Here is a 21,612-nt window from a genome sequence, read left to right as displayed (position 1 = left end):
CAGACGTGGAGTGTAGGTTAGGTTTCAGGGGGCATCTCTAAGATTCCCTCTGTAGTGCTTTGTACATTAAATCCCACACTGGCATCAGTGCGGGTTTAATGTGCTGAGAAGTTTGATACCAAACTTCTTAGTCTTCAGTGTTGCCATTATGGTGCTGTGGAGTTCGTGTTTGACGAGCTCCCAGCACCATATACTCTTAAATGGCAGCACTGCACTTACAGTGTCCAGGAATGGACCTGGGTACTGTAGGGTCACAGGGCGCATGCTCCTGTGCCCACACCACTGGCATAGGGCACCCAGCTACAGGGGTGGCTGATGTATGCCAGGGCAGTGTAGGTTGCGGACATGGCACACAGGGATGTGTGCCGTGTCGACTTTGTGTTTTGTCTTGTACCCGGACACTCAGCCTGCAAGGGCAGTGTGTTTGTGTTAGGGTACAGGGCCTCTAAGGGTGGCACAATAAGTGCCGCAGCCCTTAGAGGCCTTCCCTGGTCACAAGGCCCTGGGTACCTAGGGTACCATTTACCAGGGGCTGACATGTGGCCAAGATTTGCCAATTTGGGTCTTAGGTTTTAGGGAAGGAACATAGGCCCTGGGCACCTGATTGGCATGAGCCCAGGGCACACTCAGTCAAAGCACAGTCAGCAATTCAGCAAAAAGTGGGGGCATACCATGCAAGAAAGATGGCACTTTCTCACAAATAATGAGTGTAAAAGCTTTAAGTTTTATTCACTATGAGTGTTTGTTTTTTCCAGAATGTTGTTACTTTTTTCAAGCAGAAAATTACTCTTGTCTAGTGCATAGTTTGAATTGAGTTGCTTCCAGGTGTTTATAGTGGGGTACAATTGGGTTGTAGCTGAAGGCAGTGTGAGTTTCTCTCAGTGGGGCTGTATGGTGTTCAGTATTCAGTGGAGAGAGGATGTAGCACTCTGTGCTGATGACAGAAACTGCAAGGCTCTGAGACAAATTGCTTGTGATAGCACTTTTAAGTGTATTTGGGATATTCTTTTGAATGGCAAAGATTTCAGATTAATGTATTTTGTTGACCAATAACAACCGAGTGCATGTGTGCATTGTCAATTTAAATAAATGTGGAAAAATACTAGCTGCAGCGTTGTCTTCTGATTGTGGCAAAAATAAATGTGGATAAATACAGATAAAATGCCCAAAAAATAAATATGGATAAATACAGACGGAAATGGGAAAAAAAATATCAGAAAACCGGGATCCCTAGTTGTGATCCGGGACAAACACCCCGGATGGGAATTCGCACAGCGTTTGAGAGAGGGTAGTGGCAGGCGCACAACAGATGAGACGCCATGGTGATGGCGCCACAGGGACCAGAGAGAGTGACAAAAAATGTTTCCTGGTTCCAGAATGGGCTGGGAGTGTCGACCTTGGATGATGGGTCTCCAGAGTACTTTTGTGAGGGGCCAGACACTGAAATCATTCCGGAAGTAGTGATGCCCGCAGAGAAGGATCAAGATGGCCCGGAACCCGCTGATGGTGGCTGCCCCATCCAGCAATAGTCAACAGACCCTTCTCAGTGACCAAGGATGCCAAACCACCGGCAGCCAGAGAAGTTTATTGGAAGAGTTACCAAGGTGCCAGGGGTACAATCTGCGGCCCCATCCAATCCCATAACAGAGACTTAAAGACTATATGTGCTGAGTAAAGGACTTGCTAACCAATGTGGGAAGGGATGTAGAAGGACACCCAGCCTCTACGTCACAAAGACACCACACACACCAAGGCCAGGAAGGGATGAGGAGATAAATAAAGTGGTGGTTGATCACTTGAGGACCTACCCAGACCAGAGTACTTAACGTCTGTCTCTGTGTTCCAGCCCTGAGTCTCACCAGCAGTATACAGCCTGCAGCCCAGGCCTCAGGTCTCTCACAGTTAGCATCTTCTTCAAAGAAGCTCCTTTCTCACTTTTATCTAAGGCCAGAAGTGCTGACAGTAACTTTGACCTTCTGAACGCCACCTCGTGCATAGATGTCTTTAATGCCACCTCGTGCATAGATGTCGTTGATGCCACCTCGAGCATAGATGTCTGATGCCACCTCGTGCATAGATGTCTTTGGTGTCACCTCGTGCATAGATGACTTTGTTGCCACCTCGTGCATAGATGTCTATGATGCCACCTCATGCATAGATGTCTGTGGTGCCACCTCGTGCATAGATGTCTGATGCCACCTCGTGCATAGATGTCTTTGGTGCCACCTCGTGCATAGATGTCTTTGATGCCACCTCATGCATAGATGTCTTCGATGCCACCTCGTGCATAGATGTCTTTGTTTCCCCAAGCTTGGTCACTCATTTTCGCTGCTGTGTCCTCTTGCCATCACCCTGTTATAATGTATTGGCTGTGAGTTCAGTGATGGGGTTGGTCTGGATCCTCCTCTCTTGCCGCTGAATCCCAGTGGCCCTGCAGATAATCTGAGGCACAATTATATTGAGATCAATGCTTCTCTCTCAGTGGGAGTGATTACCGCCTGACGTAATGATACATAAAGCACGCCAAGAAAATGTGAAGTAATTCTTTAAAAAGTAATGCGTAGTCGGCAGGATTCGAACCTGCGCGGGGAGACCCCAATGGATTTCTAGTCCATCGCCTTAACCACTCGGCCACGACTACTGCCTGCACTTCTTGTCCACAGAGAAAAATAGATGAAATACGACTCTGCACCATCCACGGACACATATTTCGCTCGAAAGATAAATTAAGAAAGTCAAACAGCTCAGTAAAAGAAGGCTCGGGAAAAATGACCTAAAGGGGACGTTCAGGAAACAGCACATGAAATACTACTGTGCACAGTCCCCCGAGACTAGTATTCCTCAAATGAAAAAAGGCAAACAACTTAGAATAAGAAGGCTCGGGAAACAATGACCTAAAGGGGTTTGTTAGTATAATGTGTGTGCTTGAGGCGTCAGAGAAAATCGTGCAACAAGTGATCAAGGTTTATGAAAGTATTGGCTGTGGAGAAGAGTCAAGAAGGACAATAGAAAAAAGATACAGGCAGTGAAGGGTTGAGGACAGTGAGAACAGCGGTGCCTGGTAGAGATTGTGCTGCGGTCTAGGGAAGAGTTTGCGGAACAGGAAATAACTCTCTGAAACATGATTGCGCATGCGCGGTGCTGCTGGGCTGAGACCAGTCCATTATTTGAGGGGGGAGGTGGGATCTGCATGAGGGGGGCAGTAGAGTGATTCCAGGGTTTACGCCATCCTTCTCTCTTGTAGTTCATCGTGTGGTTCTTGTTAATCAGGCTCATTGAGTGCAGTTCTTAAAATAATGTACCTGTTCCTTGGTGATTGCTCCTTGATATGTGCAGTTCTGAGTCGGCCCAGGAGTGTCTGAGCGCCTCAATGTGTTTTGCGAGAAACTGTGATGAGCTAGGAATGTCCCATCTGCATGTCTGCTGAGGCATTTGCTCTGTGTCTATAATCAATGACGCCTTAAAGTTAACGAACGTCGACCTATAAATCAAATACTAGCTCGGTACCTTGGTGTCGTCAGTATCCACAGTGCACATATCCCACATAATCGTGCGGAGTGGTTATGGCGGCCGGTTAGCTCAGTTGGTTAGAGCGTGGTGCTAATAACGCCAAGGTCGCGGGTTCGATCCCCGTACTGGCCACTGAACTTTTGTTTTCCTTGTGGATCCACGCGGACTGTACAGGAAGTTAAAGGTAGCGCCTAACAGGGAGTACTGTTTATTCTGGTAAACACCAGTGTGATGTTCTTGCTGATTGACAATGGTGGACCAGTGTATACTGTATACTGCTAGTGCCATGTAATAATTGCAGGTATCACGACTCTAATTGGGAAACTGGGACAGAAAATATGCCCGAGCACCAAAATCAAAATGTACACTTATTGAATTTTAAAGCTGAAAAAGAGGTCCATCTGTGCAAATTATGGCAATTTTGAACTTGTAAGGGCACGCTGCATAAGTGTTTTGCAAGCAGTGGAAAACTGCATGGGTTTGAGCTTGCTGAAGGTAATATTTGATTTAATAGAGAAACCAACAGTACAAACCGGTCAAGCCGGTCATAAACCGGCCAACAAACTGACCTGTAAAACCAGCCCTTCGGGCACTGCCGGATTGCCCTGCAGGCCAGTCGGACACTGGCGAAAGAACCCTCTCTGTAACACAGCCTCCATGTTTTCGTGTGATTCTGTTTTTTTGTATTTCACCTCTTTATTGCATTTTAAAAATAATAATCAAGCAGCGATCAAATGAACAAATATTTGCACAAGAACAAAAAGTGTCAAGTATAGAACATGAAAGTGCACCTTTTGAAGCGCCGTTTAAATCAGAGTTAACATTTGTTCTCTGGTGGGAAAGTTGCGAGCCGCATAGTGTCTTTTTATCTTTGCAGATGGAGGCAAGGTATCAAAGAAAACATTAAACATTTAAAACACTTTCGTATCTTTGTGAACTCTTCCGGGCTTTACAGAGATACAGGAAGTGGCTGTGACCTCTGTGCTGCACAGGTGGGGCAGAGGGGGCCACGAGAGGTGTAGGAAGGGCACGCGGCTTACCTACGTAGACAGTATATGTGTCTTAAATATGTGGGAGGCCTTTGTATCCATGCACTCTTGTTTACGTTTTGTACATTCAGGGATGTATATCACTTACTCCATTGGTGTATCGTGTTTATACTGTAATAAATGCACACTACATGAATTACAGAGATGTATGAGTGCAGATAGACGCTTTTCATGAGCCTTGTCATTCTTCCATTTCTGTATCTGGTTTTCTGTCTTCTCCATTTTCCCGTTGGGAGCAGATAAAAAAGAACAAAACTTTGCAGACTGAAAACTGTGCACTGCTTGGCATTTACATCAAGGCAGTGAGTGCGAGAGTGTAATATGCAACAGGCACTGTGCCGCGATGTTGCTGCTACAATCATACACATGCACACACAATCCTTCCAAGCTAAACAAGCATTTGCAATGCAATAGGTCTCGCATTTACGCGAGTTTGTGCTATTGACATCGCAAATAACAATGCCTTTTATTTTTGTTTTTGTTTTTAAAACGTAAATAAAACGCATTGTCATTTACAATGCCAATAGCTTCAACTCACATAAATGCGAGACCTATTGCATTGCAAATGCTTGTTTTAAATGTTGAAAAGCTGGACTAGTCAGTCTCATGTTCCACATTGTGTCACGTGTGTCCACAAACGCCCCCAGTGCAGACCTGCAAGACCTAATGCCCAAGGTACTTGTGTAGTAAAGTGACCTGGCGACTGGTACGAGCTGTTCCCAGGTGTAAAGTGGCTGTAATAGCAATCTGAGAGGCAGTAAACTGTGTTTTACTCATGTCGGCGTCTCTCCACTGTGGGAATAAATGTGAACCTTGCACGCCAGTAATCCCTGTGTCACGTGTTTATTATTGGTGTGGGCGCTCTAAACAACCGAGTGTTGGGCCGTAGTTATGCCATTTTCACACACACACAAGCACGCACACCTACACATGCACACACACATCGAGAGGGAGAGACGTGTGCCGTGTCCTTGCCTCTCTGTCGGGCATTAATTCAGCCTAATTACCCGGAACGGCCCGGCCCCTTCAAGCCACTGAGTCCTGTTTAAAGTTTGTCTCTGCTCGAGCGCCCCTCCCCCCAACTCCCCACCCCCGCACTCCTGTGTCACGTGTCACTGACCCCAGCCTGTGGTACCCTGCCATGCTGAGCTTATACTGCGGTTTCAGGCTTTACAAACACATCACCATCATGACGTTTCTAGTGTCCCGAGGTGGGTAAGAGAAGCGAACACAAGTGCCGTCTTGTGACTGTGGGTTCACCGATCTAGTGGTGCAGTGTGACTGACACACCAGCTGGGAGCTGAGGGGCACCCCTGGTATGAGCTGAGGTACACCCCTGATGTGAGCTGAGGAGCACCCCTGGCGTGAGCTGAGGGAGACCCCTGGTGTGAGCGGACACTGTTAAAGAACAGGCAGAAGAGGTTCAAGCGTAGGTGCCCCAAGAACAGGCACAGCACAGACAGCAGCAGTGTAAACCTAGCTTTAGAGTACAGATGGTTACAGCACAGGCAGCGGCATTGCAAGCTTCACTTACATGATAAGGCTGTGTGTGAGTAGGCCAAAAGTGAGGTTCGGGAGGAGTGAAAAAACAGCACGAAACGGAATCAGTTTTGCAAGTAGATTGTGTACACAGCACAAATAAGGCCTTATGGAGCGTGCCGTGTACTTAATTCTGGGGGTAATCCATCCGGATTGAACACAGCATACGTTCCCATAGCCTCACTTTCCCTGTTATCTAGAGTCATTCTGTATAGGACATCCTCATCTGGTGTCTCAAAGGTTATTCCATCTGGGGTACAGAAAATAGTGCAATTCATCTTGCACAGCAAATCCCTGCCTAAGAAGTTCACAGGACTAGTGTCACACACCACGAATCGGTGCATGTCTGAGAATTTCCCTATCCTAACCCTTACTGGTTCAGTAAGTTGAGTTTTGATCTGTGTGTTGGACACCCCAACTACTTGGATTGCTTCATCCGAGAGAGGAAGATTTTTTATATCAGCTGACCTGACAGTGGATCTCGTAGCTCCTGTGTCAACTAGAAAAGTAACACTTTCACCATTGATTTTTCCATCTACAAAAGGTCCTGCCTGGTCTATTTCTAGAGTTGCGTCAAGTACGCACTCTTCCTCCTCTCTTCGGCACCGTCAGAAGTCTCCCTCAGAATCACTTCCCTCATTCCTTAGCCAATATTGTGATACAGTGCTTGCGCGTTTTGGCTTGTTTACCTGTTCTTCATCGTAGAACCCCGAATCCTGGCTGTACTTCTGGGATCCTCTGCTTTGTGGCAAGGGCGGTTTTGGCACCTGATTCTGCTGCTTAACAGCCTTCTGCTGTTGCTGCTGCTGACCACACCCCTCACTCTGCACCTGTGAATTCAATGATGGATTGTCATCGTTAGTAGACGGTGGATTCTTACACTCGGATTTCCAGTGCCCTAATTTTCCACAGTTGTGGAAAGGGAAACCTTTTCTTTGCTTCCTCAATATTGCCTTTCCCTTTTCCTGGGCCAAATCTGGGTTTATTTCCTGGGTTATTTGCTTGTTCAACCAACTGAGCTTCCTGTCTTTCTGCAACTTTCACCTGTGCCCACATTGCCTTTTCTTTCAGTTTTCTTTGCTTTGCCTCAATCTCATCACTGAAGTATTTTGCATGTCTCAGGATCTCATCAATCTTTTTGCTCTGCCAGTCTACGGTATGCTGCCTTATCATTTCACTGATTTCAGGTCGCAAGCCATACACAAATCTATATACAAAATGGCTCAGATCCTTGTCACCCAGATGTTCATCTCCACTGAACTGTTTGAAAGCCAGTATTAGTCTTTCATAGTAAGCATGGACTGATTCTTTCACTTCTTGATGTGTTCGATCTATTTTAACCCAGTCTGTTTCCTTGGGGGGTACTTTATTTTTCAGGAAAGCTATAACCTGCTCATACTTTTTCATGACCTCCGGGTCTGGAGCTCCTGTCTTTGGATCTCTTGGGTATTCTTTAGTGGGCCAGTCTATGACTATTTTACATTCTGCCCACAAGTCTGCTGGTACAATTATATCAAACAGACTATTCAGGTCGATCCACAGTACTTTTGACAACTTCACAAATCTGTCAACCTGTCTATACCACTCGACGGGCTTCTCTCTCAGTCGAGGGAAATCATTCGTAAATGACAAAATATCTTGTCTGGTCCATGGGACATGTACGTACCCTCCTCCTGGAATCTCCCTCATGGGATAAGCTGTCACTGTTTTCTCCTTTTCTTTCATAGGGAATGTTGAGTAAGTTCTGTCTGCTGCATCTTCTCGCTTTCTATACCATCTATCTTTCCATCTCTCCACATCTCCCCATTTTCGCAGCAAAGCAATCATCTCCTTAATCTGCCCTGTTCGGCCTGCATTATTCAGATTCTCGATGGCCTTATCTGTAAAATCCACTTGGTAAGGCTTTTGTAAAGCTTTTACCTTGTCTATGTCAATTCCCATTTCACTGGCTATTCCTTTCAACCTGTCATGTATGTTCTTTGCTCTCCATGTGATGCTTTTGCATAAAAATAGTATTTCCCCCTCCTGATAATTTTTCAACGTTTCTGTAGGAATTGTTCCTACAATCAGCTCCTCCATTTCCATACGTAGTCTAGCTACATCAATTCCCTGGGATTCCTTTTCTTTCCTCTGCAAAACTTTCAGCCATTCATTCAAATCTTCAGCAGTTATCCCCGTGGATTTTTCTGCACCCACTGGTTCTGTCACTCTTTGTGGTTCTAAGATCGATCCTCCAATCATTCTGTTCCGTTCCACACAACCGGAATTCAAACCTGAGTTAGTCTGCACATTCAACTCTCCTCCACATATGGTATGTCTCCACTGATTTTCTCCTGATCTCCACTGATTTTCTCCCGTTCTCATTTCTGTCTGCTCTGGAGGAACAATCAATCTGTTGCCTACATATGGAACTGTCAAACCACCTTCACCAATCCTCTGCTTCTCGAAAACAGGCATAACCGGACCTATTGTTACAGGCACCGTAACTGCTTCAAGATTTTTAGTCAGTTCTCTGATTTTCTCTGTCAATTCAAATGTGGTTCTTGCTAGTTCTCTGGTCTTTTCATCCTCAATTTCATTTTCCCTTTCTCTCTCTCTCTCTCTCTGCAAGAGAACTACTGCTTTTCAATTCAGGGGTCATGACTTCTGTCTTTATAATCAGCAGGGTGTCTCTCATTGGGGTAACTGATGTTCCTACCTCTGGTTCTCGTCTATACGGGGGTGGTCTTTTGTAGAACACGTCATCTAAGACATCATCATCAGACTCATTCGCCCCATACCTCCTTGTGTCTACATTATGTTCTTTCTCTGTACACTTTTTCCCTTCTGTCTCCTCTGCAGTTCTTACAGGATATAATCCCTCAGTCATACTGGCATCTTGCCATCTTCTCATCCGGCCATGATGAGTTTCGCGATCATACTTTCGCCCGAACATATACCTGTAGTTTCCTCCACTCCTCTGCTTTTCTCGCTCATGCATTTCATCTTCCCATTCAGTCAATGCCTCAAACTGCGTCGGCCTAGGCCGAGGCTCTAGACTCATCATCCTCTCCCGTAAATTTCTCAGTATGGCCAGATTAAATGAGCCATGTTCCGGGAAAGCTAAAACTCTATCCTCTTTGGTATACTTTGCCCAGTTGTCTAACCAAATACAGGTATGATACCCATATTTCGCAACCATGAAGGATGCGGGGGTTCTTATCGGAGGAAGTAACTGTCCTTCCCTAGTCACAATATCCTTATCCTTGTCAAACCAGTTCTTAACCTTACTAAACAAGGATTTCTTTTTCTTTTCCTCAGCGTGGTAATACATTTTCTTATTTTCCGCAACCCTTTAGTCTTTTCTACCACTGTACGATCTCCTGTCCAATTGCTGCGCGACTCACACTAGCGCACCAATCCTGGAGCGTCTACGTCACTGACTCAGTCCACGAATCCCAGCGCGACTCACACCAACGCACCAATCCTGGAGCGTCTACGTCACCCTGTATGTCTCCCAATCCTTGCGCGGCGTACACTAGCACACCAATCACCGTGCTTCCACCGTTCTAACCCACTGTCCAATCACAGCGCGGTCTTCCTGACGTCAGCAGTCGCTGCAGCAGCTTCTGCTCCTGTCTCCTGTCTCTCTCGTCTACCCCTCCTTTACAAAACTACTCGGTAGACTTTGTTTCAACTTCTACGAGTCTGTTAGTTACAACATACAAACATCTCCATTGTCTGCTTCGCTAGCCACAGAACAGCAAAAGACCTTTCCCATGAGAATTCCGCCTTTCCCGAGAGCAGCGCTTACCTCTGCCCTACTATGGAATCGTTACTTCCATTGATAAAGTAGCACATCCCTCTACTCTACCCTTCTAGCAAGCACCAATTAACTGTTTTCTCCGGAATGCTCCTATGAGTTTCACAATTAACCAGAATGCCTTCTCATTCACGCACTTTCACACCAGAAAATGTAGTACATTCACACAGAATTCTGTCTTTCCCGAGAACAGCGAACAGTCTGTCCTACTACAGAATTATATCACACGTTAACAAAGCAGCGCTTACCTCTGCTCTGTCCTTCTAACAAGCTCAGAGAATACCTATTACCTTTCTAGTGATAAGCGTTATCGGAATGCCTTAAGGACCCCTGATACCTAAGACCAGAACTTCACAGATAACCTTCGCTATCATATACACTTCTCTCACACAGAAAATACGTTTCTAATGGTAACACACGGCGATGCTACCTCATCGAACCCAGACAATGCGACGCGCAACTTCAATTGTCACACGTTTTCCCCTGTCTTCATACAGGGCCAACAATCCCGCCTCTTCCGAGAGCAGCACTCCCTCTGCCCTACTACGGAATTGTCACCGACTTCCTACGTCCCAGAAGCCGTACTTACTACATAAAACTCAATACAACTTCAACATACAGTGTTAGTACAAATATCGATATCAATCAATAATCAATAAGCTTATATACACGCAAATTCACCAGATCAAGACAATAGTTAACCATCATTCTGCTACCAAGAAACTGGTGCAGATTGGAGCTTCCGAATCCCCTCTACTTCCACGGACGGAGTGATTTCACAGTCACACGCGCACACACACATCACACGCTGGTGGGGCCCATAACACCAACATTCATCCTACCACTCTATCCGTGCCATGTATAAGGGGAAACACTTTCCAGTACTTAACCAATCTGCATGTACCCTGAGGTCAATGGCATCAACTAGTTGCTATAGATTTGGTGAAACCACTTAACACTCTAAATATTCAATAAACATGACAATGAAATAACCACCCGACACAGTAATTCAAACAGAATATTGTTTATCTACAATTGTAAGAAAAGCCAATTTAAATGCAAAATCATGTTTCCCATATTTACCTATTCTGGCTAAAAGTCGTTTTCTAAGTCAGAACCGGTCCTCAGCAAAATAGTTAAAGTTTTCTAGCTGTCATGTAGAGTCACCGTCCTCTCCGTCAGCATCGGGACCTCTGATCATTGGTTCGGGAAGAAGTGGCACTAGACCTCTCTAGTCTACTAATATTTATACCAAATTTACATTCCAAATGTTGCAAACATATCTTTCAAAACAGTCGATTGGCGGAAATTATGTCGTCTTGGTACATTAGGTTACAACGATGAATTTTCTCACGTATTGATAGTTTCAAATTATGAATAGAAATTAGAAGTCCATAACTAATTCGTTACTTCTACGGATGTCTCTTTAGGATAAAATGTATCTCATCCATGGGACTATTATAAGTTCATCAGGTTGGATTTTGGATTTGCAACAATTCTTCACGTTCAGGGGCATCTGGCATCACTCCCAGATTTGTCATCATGTTCATGGCTTTTCAGTTCAATCAGAGGACAGGGTCGCAGTCAGCGCAAACCTCTTTTCATATTTTCATCTACTCGAATGCAGGCTGCGGGTGGTGGCCATTTTACAGCAGGCCACAATGGTCAACTTAAGCGAAGAAAACACAAAATCATAATTACTACATGGAAATGATTATACAGTGTTATTCCCCTGCTAATACCCTTATGTGTATGTATTTATCTAGCCATTTGCGACATCAAAAGCCATTAATGCATATTAATTATAAGCGCAAAACACAATAACATCACATAAGCAACATCTATTCTGTCAATTTGCTCACCAACTTAGTTCACTTATTATTTTAGCCATGCAATTGCATTCCCACATGTAATTCTTCTGTTAATAAGGTTGGTTAGACAAGACTCGACAAATCTTTAGTAATTACTAATTAATCAGTAGTACTTTTAATAATGACATACGAAAATGAAACAGGTATTTGGTTTTAAAGTAAAAACCCTGCTCCAGCATGGTCTCCCAACCACCCCAACTGTGGTCTTTTGCAGCGGTTCTCGTCTCCCTTATCTCCCTCTCTTGGACTTGAGACCTCCCATGGAACTGTGATCGATGTACAGGCGGCGGATCCTGAACAACATGCCTGATGTCCGGTGGAGCTGCCTGACAGCTACAGAGGAGATCGTTTCCAGTTCACGACATCGGGCACAGTGCTCGTCTTCACTCTGCTGGCTCTCCTTTCTACCTTCACCTCCTAGCGAGCTCCTGTGTGTCTGACGGTCGCAAGTTCGCTGCATCTCTGCAGAGGCCTGGCTTTGCCGCCATGGTGGCCCCGCCAATCACCGCTTCCTTTCTGGACCATGGCTGGGATCTATTGCCTGCGGCGCCTCTCTGGTAACTGCACCTGGGACGCGTGGCTGCCCGCCTTCCTCTCTGGTCCTGAGACGCGGTGCCTGCCATCCCACAGCTTAGCAGTAATAAATAACAGCAAGAATGTGCCAAGGAGGTCTTGCCTTTGTCTCTGTGCTGGTCCGCTACGTGGCAGCCTGGAGTCCCCCTGGCACCTTGTCCGGGGTTTCGATGGGGAGACGTGTGGGTCCTGTCTTCCCCTCGTCGGAGCTACCTCGAGAGTGCTGCTATTCCAGTTCACCGAGTCGGCTGATGGGCCCGCTTGACCCATGGCTGCCTTCGCCCTATGAGGCTGCTGCCTTGCTCCTGTTCTTCCCTGGACCTCCGATGTGTCGTGGGCGATCTCCGACCTCTTGACTTCCTTCATTATGCCTCCGGTATCTGCCCCTCTCAACGCAGCTCGTGGGGTAGGTTTTTCCTTTTTGGGTATTTCTCCCCTGATTTGCATTTGCCCGCAATGCCGCCATTTTTGATTGCGAGGTACCTGGGATCCTGGAGACTAAAACTGTCATCTTACGGTCTCGTCATTCCCCCGAACTAACTCTTTCTCCTGATCAGCGCCTTGTTCCACCTTACTGACTATGGTCCTGTTCTAATCTACATTCGCCTCCCCTCTTCCTCTTCACCCTGTGCCAGCCGTTATTCTCCTATTCTTCTCTATGTAACGTCCTTGCAACTGATGCAACTTGTATCTGATGCAACTTTGTAACAATATGTAACTCATGTAAAGCGCTCTGATACCTCCGGGTCTAGCCAGCGCTATATAAAACTCAAATAAATAAATAAATAAAAATAATAATCCACGTGCTCAAATATAAGTATATCTGGAAAGAGGTAAAACAAAGAATTCACTTACCCTAGCTCACTGTCACCCGAGATAGAGAGATCTGGCCAGCCCCTATGTGAAACAATACCACCAAGCCGAAGGTAAACTTCTATTTACCATTCATAATAGCTTGGAAAGGGACGGTCGTCCCATTAAGGGTACAGCAGTTTCCATGAGAAAGTGTTAATAACTGTTACTTTTGAGATTACATTTTTGGTATTTTTAGATGTTTCTTAATTAAATGAACCTTAGTTTCTGATCCTCCACTCTGTCTTTGATGACGAGGTACCAGGTGGCTGGAGGGTATTTTGTGGCAGTGGATGGATGACCTTACACCAGATCTAATTCTGAATTAAGCTCTGGGCTTAATGCTTCGGGGTTAAGTAACCTCGGCCAGTCCAGGGAACTTGTCAGAGTCAGTAACCTGTATATTATACCTGCAGTCATAATTATACGGTTTAAGGGTGGATTAGTGAGGTGGGTACTTGGGCAGTGGGCCGGTATCTTAGTTACACATGTGGGTCACTTTTTTGGGCAGTGTAGTGGGCGATTTGGACTGTAACTATGCTGTTCAGATGCTGCCAGAGACCCATTGGGGGCCTGAGCAGCCTTTCTGGAGGCAGATAGGCATCTATTACCTCCTTTTTTACCAACGAAGTGGAGGTGTCATTCTTAGTCTCTTGCTGGGCTGGTCCATTAATGAATACAGACTTAGCATGGGCAGGGGGCCTGAGCAGAAGTGGCCTCACTTACATTTAAAGCTCACAGTTTTCCATTTTTACTGATTTTTACAGATAAATACAGAGAGAAAATAATGTGTTTCCTATATCTTTTTCTTTATAAAAGCAGAAAAATACTGAAAATTGTGCTCCTAATGATTGGCTTTCCATGCTGCTTGTTGTGAATTCAAAGACTACAGATGAGCAGATAGATAGCGTGGGGAGTTAAAAAAACAGACTAAGATATCTTTAAATGCAGGCATATATTACAATATATTTGTAGTAAATTGCTAATATATACTGTGGGTGTAGTGTTCTTCAATATTTGGCTGCTGAAATTGCTTAAACATGGCAGGCATCTAAGTATGAGTGCATGTTAATCAGTTAAATAAATGTGGAAATGTACCAATTTTGACTCCACTTATTCTCAAACCACAAATTAAATATGGAAAAATACTAATAAAATGGCGAAAGAATAAAAAATGGTTAAATACAGACAGAAATGTTAAAAAAATAAATGCCATAAAACTGGGAGCCCTACTTATATTCAGGTATGGCTCACCTTTGTGAACTAATCCTTGCAAGAAGAGTGCCTGCAACATTTCCATTTTTTTTTTTTTATCTCAGTGAGGTTAAGAAAACACACCTCTCGTTGAGACCCCCTGTCCATCCTAATCATTATAAGGGCACCCAGAGTGGAGAAAAGAACAACTCTTTACTGCCTGCCCTGCATCTCTAACAGTTACCAGCAATACGCGCTCTCGAATATTGCCTGGTTTGATGACCGTAGCTAAAAGGTTATGTGTATCGTGACGTCATTCATCTGCTTGCCCCTTTAAACCGTTGCTGTTATACTGTATACAGCCTTTGTTTCCACCAGGCCTAGGTTCAGTCTTCAGTCATATGATTTCAGCATGTGCAACGGGCGAGCATCATCTACCTGTGCAATCTAATGTGCACATGTATGTAGCATGAAGAATTGCTGGTCCATGTCTAAAACTTTATATTATGCCATGAGTTTCCTGGCTGCTCGCTGCATTATCCATGGGCTCTGCTGTTTTTAGTTACATGCATGGTTTTAGAATTAGTTACCGCGCTGTGCTCTTCGAGTGGGCCACTCACAACTATATCTAAAAGCCAGGAACAAAGGTAGCACGTCAAGCATTGGTGGTTCAGTGGTAGAATTCTCGCCTGCCACGCGGGAGGCCCGGGTTCGATTCCCGGCCAATGCAGACTCCATTTTTCATACACTATGTAGTATTTTTGTTAGGAAATGCCTTACAATTTTATCATCAAGGCGGACTAAACAATTCTGAAATGCGCTATATTTAGGCTCTTTGTATGAAAGATGTGTTAGCTGCATAAAATACTTCTTCGGAGCCGTCTCCAAAACTCCCCACTTCATGCCACGTCTTTATGTGTAAAATACGCCACGCTGATTTGTATCTGCCTACGCTTCTCTAACACGATTGTACAAGTTTTTGTAACAAAACCAGTAAACTAAAGCGTTATGCAAACGTGCGACGTCTCAACAACAGTGCTTACACATGTGAAAGAGGAACGAAGGCCCGAAGGAACAGATATATCGCACTGTCGGACGTGTTCAGTTCCGAGCCACAGCTCCACCCCAATTATGTCACGTCTTAACAATTACGTTTATATTGCAATCTATGTGTGTGCCTATCTGTCTCTATATAATTATTTTCCTGTCTGACTACCTATTTTCTAGATATCTATCCCCTCTCTCAGTTTCTCGTCCTCTCTCTCAGCCTGTCTTTTCTAAACCTGTGTGTCCATACTTTAGCTCTCTTGTTTATATGTCCCTGTCTTTTTCTCTATTGTTAGGTCTTCAGTCTCTCTGTTCCTTTTCTATTGATCTGTATTTCGTATTTCCATTATTTAGCAGCACACAACTTCTCTCTCTTCTCCTTTTTTTTGTGCATTTTTGTTTTTGCATTTTATTTTTTTGCAGTTTTATATAGCGCGAACTCGACCCAAAGGAAATGGAGCGCTTTACATGAGCACCAGTTACCTTACACAAGGACACTTTCTCTTTTTATCTCTGCTACAATCCCCCCCTTCTCTGTTTCTCATCTTCTCCCTTCCACTCTGAGTAAGATTTCTGCATCTTGGCTGTGGAGCTGGAACAATTTTTAGAGAGGGGCAGCTACTATTAATGGTATATCACTGATGTCATAGGGACTGTCAAAAAATCAAGCATTACACAAAACAAGCATTTGCAATGCAAACGGTCTCGCCTTTGGGATCTTATATATATTTAGCTATGCAGCACCTTTGCCTGGGTGCTGAAACATCTACTGTTCTTCAACATGTATACAGCATGCTTCTCTCATGACAGATCGTGTCGGCTGCCTGTTATCAATATAAGCAGGAACCCAGCAAGTACAATCTAAATAATTTTAAAAATACTGAAAGTGAACATGGTCTCCATCCCTCTTCAAAAACCTTTAACCCCTTCGCCGCGGCGCAAATTCCGCCGCGGCGCTGGGGGGGTGTGGGGTGAGCACGGCGCCACCATGCTCGTGACGGAACCACGCCGTCATGAGTCACGGGCGAGCTGTGCTCATGACGGCGTGGTTCCGTCACGACTCCGCCCACTCTTCATTTCGACCGCACAGGCGGGGAATTAGTGCCACGTGGGCGGAGCGGCCGCAGCATGACGGAACCACGCCGTCATCAGCACACGCCGCCTGTGGCTCATGACGGCGTGGTTCCATCATGCGCACGCAAGGGGTTAATATGCATCCTTTGTTTTGTTTACAAACTGATCTCACTATTAAAAACAAGCACCGAGAGACATTGAGAATGAATTCTGGTGTCCAAAGAAAGGTAGGAGACACAAGTGAAAATAATGCAAAGTTTTCTGAACCACGTCACATAGTGATGGATTTCAGAATCAGGTTCACTGCCAGCTGAGGCTGTTTTGCCTGATATTTACCTGATGGTATTATTCACAAGGCTGATATCAAAATTACAAAAACTGCATGTAATAATCACCAGTATTGGCCTGGGATTAAATTTAATAGTATTTCCTGTTCTGGTCAGATGGCAACTTAAATAAAGACAAAAGAGTAGCAGGCGTTGTACTGTTGGAACCCATATGAGAAAGTAAATGAAACGCACCCGCTGCTCGAAAAGCTTTGCATTCCACGCGTGAAGTGAATGTAGTCAAGTGCCATGGTATGTGCAGATAATTACAGCATGGTACGCATCTGTAGATGCAATGGGCACAGGTGAAATAACAGTAAAAAGTGGAAATGCAACTTATTTAAAAAGAAAGGTGTGGCGGTATGCTGGATGAAATAAATAATTAAATACCGCTCAGTTGTATCTATTAGGTGAATGATTTGTTATGTCATCTGTGCGCATTGCATCTGCAGATGCATGCCATGCTTTAACTATGTGCACATACCATGGCACCTAATTACATTCTCTTCACGGTGTAATGCAAAGCTTTGAGAGCACCTCGTGAGTTTCATTTACTTTCCCGTTTGGGTTGCAACAGTACAACGCCTGCTTCTGCCCGTGCTACACGCCCAGCGGTCGTATAGGTAGAACCAGTGTAATTTGTTGTTGCAGTACGCATGCATACGTCAAGCAAACAGGAAACGAGGCACCCACTAAGAGAACACATTCCCGGCGGGCTGGACTGCTCTATCAAGGTACTGGTCATCGTAGAATTGTCATCCAAGTGTATGTATGTTTGCCTTTCCCAAGTGAAGAATGTAATTTGATGCCGTAGTACGCCTACATAAACAGAGCATGACGTGTACCCACAGCAGCAATTCACACGCAGAAACAAATTCAAAAGAAGGACAGCATACTCACAGCAGCAATTTGCATGCAGAAACGAATACAAACAAGCATTGAAAATGCAATAGGTCTCGCATTTGATTAAGTTAAAGCCATTTGCTTTGCTAATGGTATTGTATAGCAAAGCAAATGGCTTTAACTTAATACAAGGCGAGACCTATTGCATTTTCAATGCTTGTTTAGGACTTGTACCCTGGTTGACTAAATCCTTAACACAGCTCTCTGGTGATCTGTAAGCTATGGATGCTGTCATTCTAACTAAGTTCTATCAGTTATTACACCACAGTTCTGTGGTTATCTATAGGCTATATGATTGCCTAAATTCGGACAACGTTCTATCACTCATTACACCTCAATCGCTACAAGTGCAAGGCGACCTTCTCACTCACTGGGAATCAGGATGAAGTACATTTTTGTACAGATAGTAGAAATATGCCTTGCCATTTAGTTATGAATTGGGTTTGTAGAGATTTGTAATCCAAACGTTTTTAGTGTCCGGGCGACATGTAGTGCGATGAGACTGTACAGTAACTTGCTCCACTCTAAATTAAAACACCAATAAAATTAAAACATGCTTACTCCCACCACAGGCTAGTGCTCAATTTGTATGAATGCATGATCGGAACTCCCCCACTTCCTCCCAACTAAACGATCACCATCTTTCTTGTTCTAGTATGCAAGCGCACAAGGAGCAGCATGTTAAAATGCCTGCCCCCACCTCCTCCCGGGAAAGGGGTAAACAGGATCAGACACACCTTCGGTACAGCTTTTAGTAAATCTTAACAGCCAATCGCTTAAATCACCGTATAGGCAGGTACCATCCATACATCATTTTGGAATGGGTCCATTATCTTTAGTTGACCCGGATCAGGCAGGAAAATGAGAATACTCTACACTGGGGGTATGAGTTTCTCTGGTGACATTAGTCATGTCACGCTAAACTGCAAACGAAGAGGCGGAAACTACTGATGGCCTCGTTGTCTGAAGCCATGAGAAAACAATCTAAAAAAACACAGAGGATGAGCTCATCCGTTATGCAACCGCTGGCTTCTTCCATGCTATAAATTGTTCGGTGGTACACCTTCTTCAGCAGTGTTGTGTGCGCCTAGGAAAAGATGCTTTGAAAACCTCGAGGATAAAATAAATGAAATCCACTGGTTTGCTTGGATGTCATGAACCGGTGTGCGCCTTTCTTGTTGCTTCTCTCAGCCCTTCCTGATTACCTTACTATACTTTGTATCAGAGCAGTGAAAATGGCATCAGAGTTCATCTTTCATATTGCGGTGTACCTCTGCAGGAAGAGCCGCTGTAAACGGGTCTATCAGGGGGTAGGGGGTCTGCCAGGCATGTGCAAAGCTTGTGCGATGAGCATGACAGGAGGAGACCCGGAAACTGGACTAGCAGCGCATGGGGCAGTGTTGTTCCCTGTCCAGACAGCCTAAACTTGCTGTGAGCATTCCCCAAAAGCTAGGGCAGTCTGTATCATTTCACGTCTGCCCGTAAGTAAGTTGAGGCAGTCGGTGCGTGTATCTCACTGTTCGCCAATTGCAGGTAGCAGAGACAACTCGCGTGCAGAGCTTCTTTCTTGTGCAGAAGACTGTGCAGGAACCAAAGGCAGTGGTGTGTGTGCAGGAACGAGAGTCAGTATGTCTGCACTTCGTACCTCTTTCTTCCTGCGCAAGGAGGATCCAGTCCCCCTCATGGTCAGAATAAAAGCTGCTTGCCCCTCGAGTTTCGCTGGAGACCTTTGCCCCCGGCCCCCTTCTCGGCAAGCTCGTGGCAAGGATGCCAAAATGCAAAAATTACGTAAGTGATAAAATATATAAACTACATAACGAGGAAGTCAGCAAAGAAAAAAAACTAACAAACAAACAATGCAAAACATAACAGAGAGCAAATATTTTCTTTTTCCAGGAAGACTGTGTCCAGCCTGATAAGACATACAAAAAACACATCATACAAACATTTAACCCACAATAGTAAATCATTCTAACGACTTGTTAATCTCAAATGGCTGCAAACACAAGCTACGATATTTTTCTTTGTATTGGTAAGGCATGTTGCGAGCAAATGGCCGATGGTGGGGGCAGGGTGAGGGGGGTTAGATGAAGTACTAGTAAAGGATACGAGAACAAACTGGCTCTGCGCAGTGCGTGCATGGTGCTCTGTGGGTGGGGAATCTAGCCGCACGGTGCCCGGCATTCACTCCTCGGCAGTGGCGCAAGTAGGACATGAAGGACAAACCCTGAACACTTAGCTCATGGATTGTCGTTGCACAGTTTGCCCATGCCCTTCCCCGGAATCAGCTGCGGCTCCGGTGTCTCTTTACACTAAGGGAAGGCAGGGCTGTTCACCTCTGACTTTTCGGACAGCGCAACCAGATTCCTTCTGCCATCTTGACAACCAGAAACGCCGCTATCCTAGCAACGGTATCCCCTGGCAACAGTAGCAGTAAAGACAGACAGACCGGACGACTTTCAACAACCAATAGCCAAAGGACAGTGTACTGCCTATGCAGTGGACCGGACCACACGGTGCAGGTCATATCAAGGCTTGTCACTCTAAGAAACCAGCAGACATATTTCGGTCTCCTGAAACGTGTTCAAGACAGCATACTTCCATCGACACTCTTCAGTATGGTTTGCCGACACTCGCTTACAGCCGCACCTCGCGCACATCAGCTCCTGCTGCAGCCTTCCGCATGTGCTTTGAAGTGATGCCATGTTTACTTCAGGCAGACGTGCGCGAGACAAAGAAAAAGTGCGAACACCTAGCCAAAAGCGGACGAAAACTGTAGTTAGTGGCTGCTGCTTCTGGACTACACGGAAGTCAGTTTCACATCAACAGCCACTAAAAAGCCAGCAAACAGGAGCTATGGCAACATTCAGCAAATGGCAAGCGGCAGCACAAACTACCGACTGCTTGGCAACACATACAGATTACTTTAAGTCTCGCTGAAACCGCGCATGCAGCGCCTGCGCTGCCAAGGCGAGACCTAAAAAAGGACAGCATAGTCAACACAGCACGCTTCTGTTTGTCCAGTTTTGTTCATAGATTCTAACTAACATTCCAGAAACTACCTGAGAAGGGTAATGGAACTACAACACAAAAGCGTGGAACACTCACACAGCTATATTTTACAAGGCATTTGCCATACTTTTCAACACAGCTCATGTATCCTGATAACCAGGCCACACGTCTCAGAACAGGTAAAAAATTGTTTTCATCTCCTTTCACTTTTCAAGTATTTTGGGTGGAAAGGGAACCATTTTTTGTAAAACATTTATATAGAAGGAAAACAAATGTTAAGGAAAACAAAAGTTAAGGGAAAAAACGTATATGAAATGTTCAAAAGCGAAGCATTGGCTCTTTATTCACCGAGTAAATTACACGCATGAAGGATTAGAAAAACAGGTCCCAATGGAGAAAGTACAAGAACAGCAAGTTTTTGAACACGGCACAGGCAGTAACTCAGCACGTGTAGGTCAGAAATGCTGAAATGTTGTTGGTGGACCAGACATAGGTGTAAATTACACACTTAGCTGCTTTTTTGCACCCTTAATCCCCAATGTTTTCATACAAGTACAGCACGTGAGCCCTGTTTCGTCTTTAGTCATGTGCAGCGTTATCTAAAACTGTTCAGTGTCTGCCATTTGCCGTTCAGTATCTGCCGTTCAGTGTCTGTCGTGTCCTTGTGATCTGCATCAAAGAGAATACAAAATACTACAAGGGGGCACGGATGTGTACTGCGTCAGTGCCTGGGGTTGCCATTCGTGTACAAAGCAGGTGTACTTGCAAAGTGACAACTCTGCCTTAATTAGTAGGGCGGATTCCTCCTTCGTAAGCAAAACTTTGGGGCGAGAGTCAAGAGGGTGGGGGAAGGAGGAATT

General features: G+C 45.0%; 2 non-coding genes across 2 annotated transcripts; one reads left to right on the top strand and one right to left on the bottom strand.

Annotated features, from left to right (window-relative positions):
- Positions 1-2,559: 2,559 nt before the first annotated feature.
- Positions 2,560-2,641, bottom strand: TRNAS-AGA (transfer RNA serine (anticodon AGA)). The gene has a single exon. It is a non-coding gene; the product is annotated as a tRNA-Ser (tRNA).
- A 12,408-nt stretch (positions 2,642-15,049) lies between these two features.
- On the top strand, positions 15,050-15,120 carry TRNAG-GCC (transfer RNA glycine (anticodon GCC)). Its single transcript has one exon. It is a non-coding gene; the product is annotated as a tRNA-Gly (tRNA).
- The last annotated feature ends 6,492 nt before the right edge of the window (positions 15,121-21,612 follow it).

Source organism: Triturus cristatus, chromosome 12, assembly GCF_964204655.1.
Source record: "Triturus cristatus chromosome 12, aTriCri1.1, whole genome shotgun sequence".
Taxonomy (NCBI): domain Eukaryota; kingdom Metazoa; phylum Chordata; class Amphibia; order Caudata; family Salamandridae; genus Triturus; species Triturus cristatus.
The sequence above is the reverse complement of the archived record's forward strand: the minus strand, read 5'-3'. Positions and strand labels throughout refer to the sequence as shown.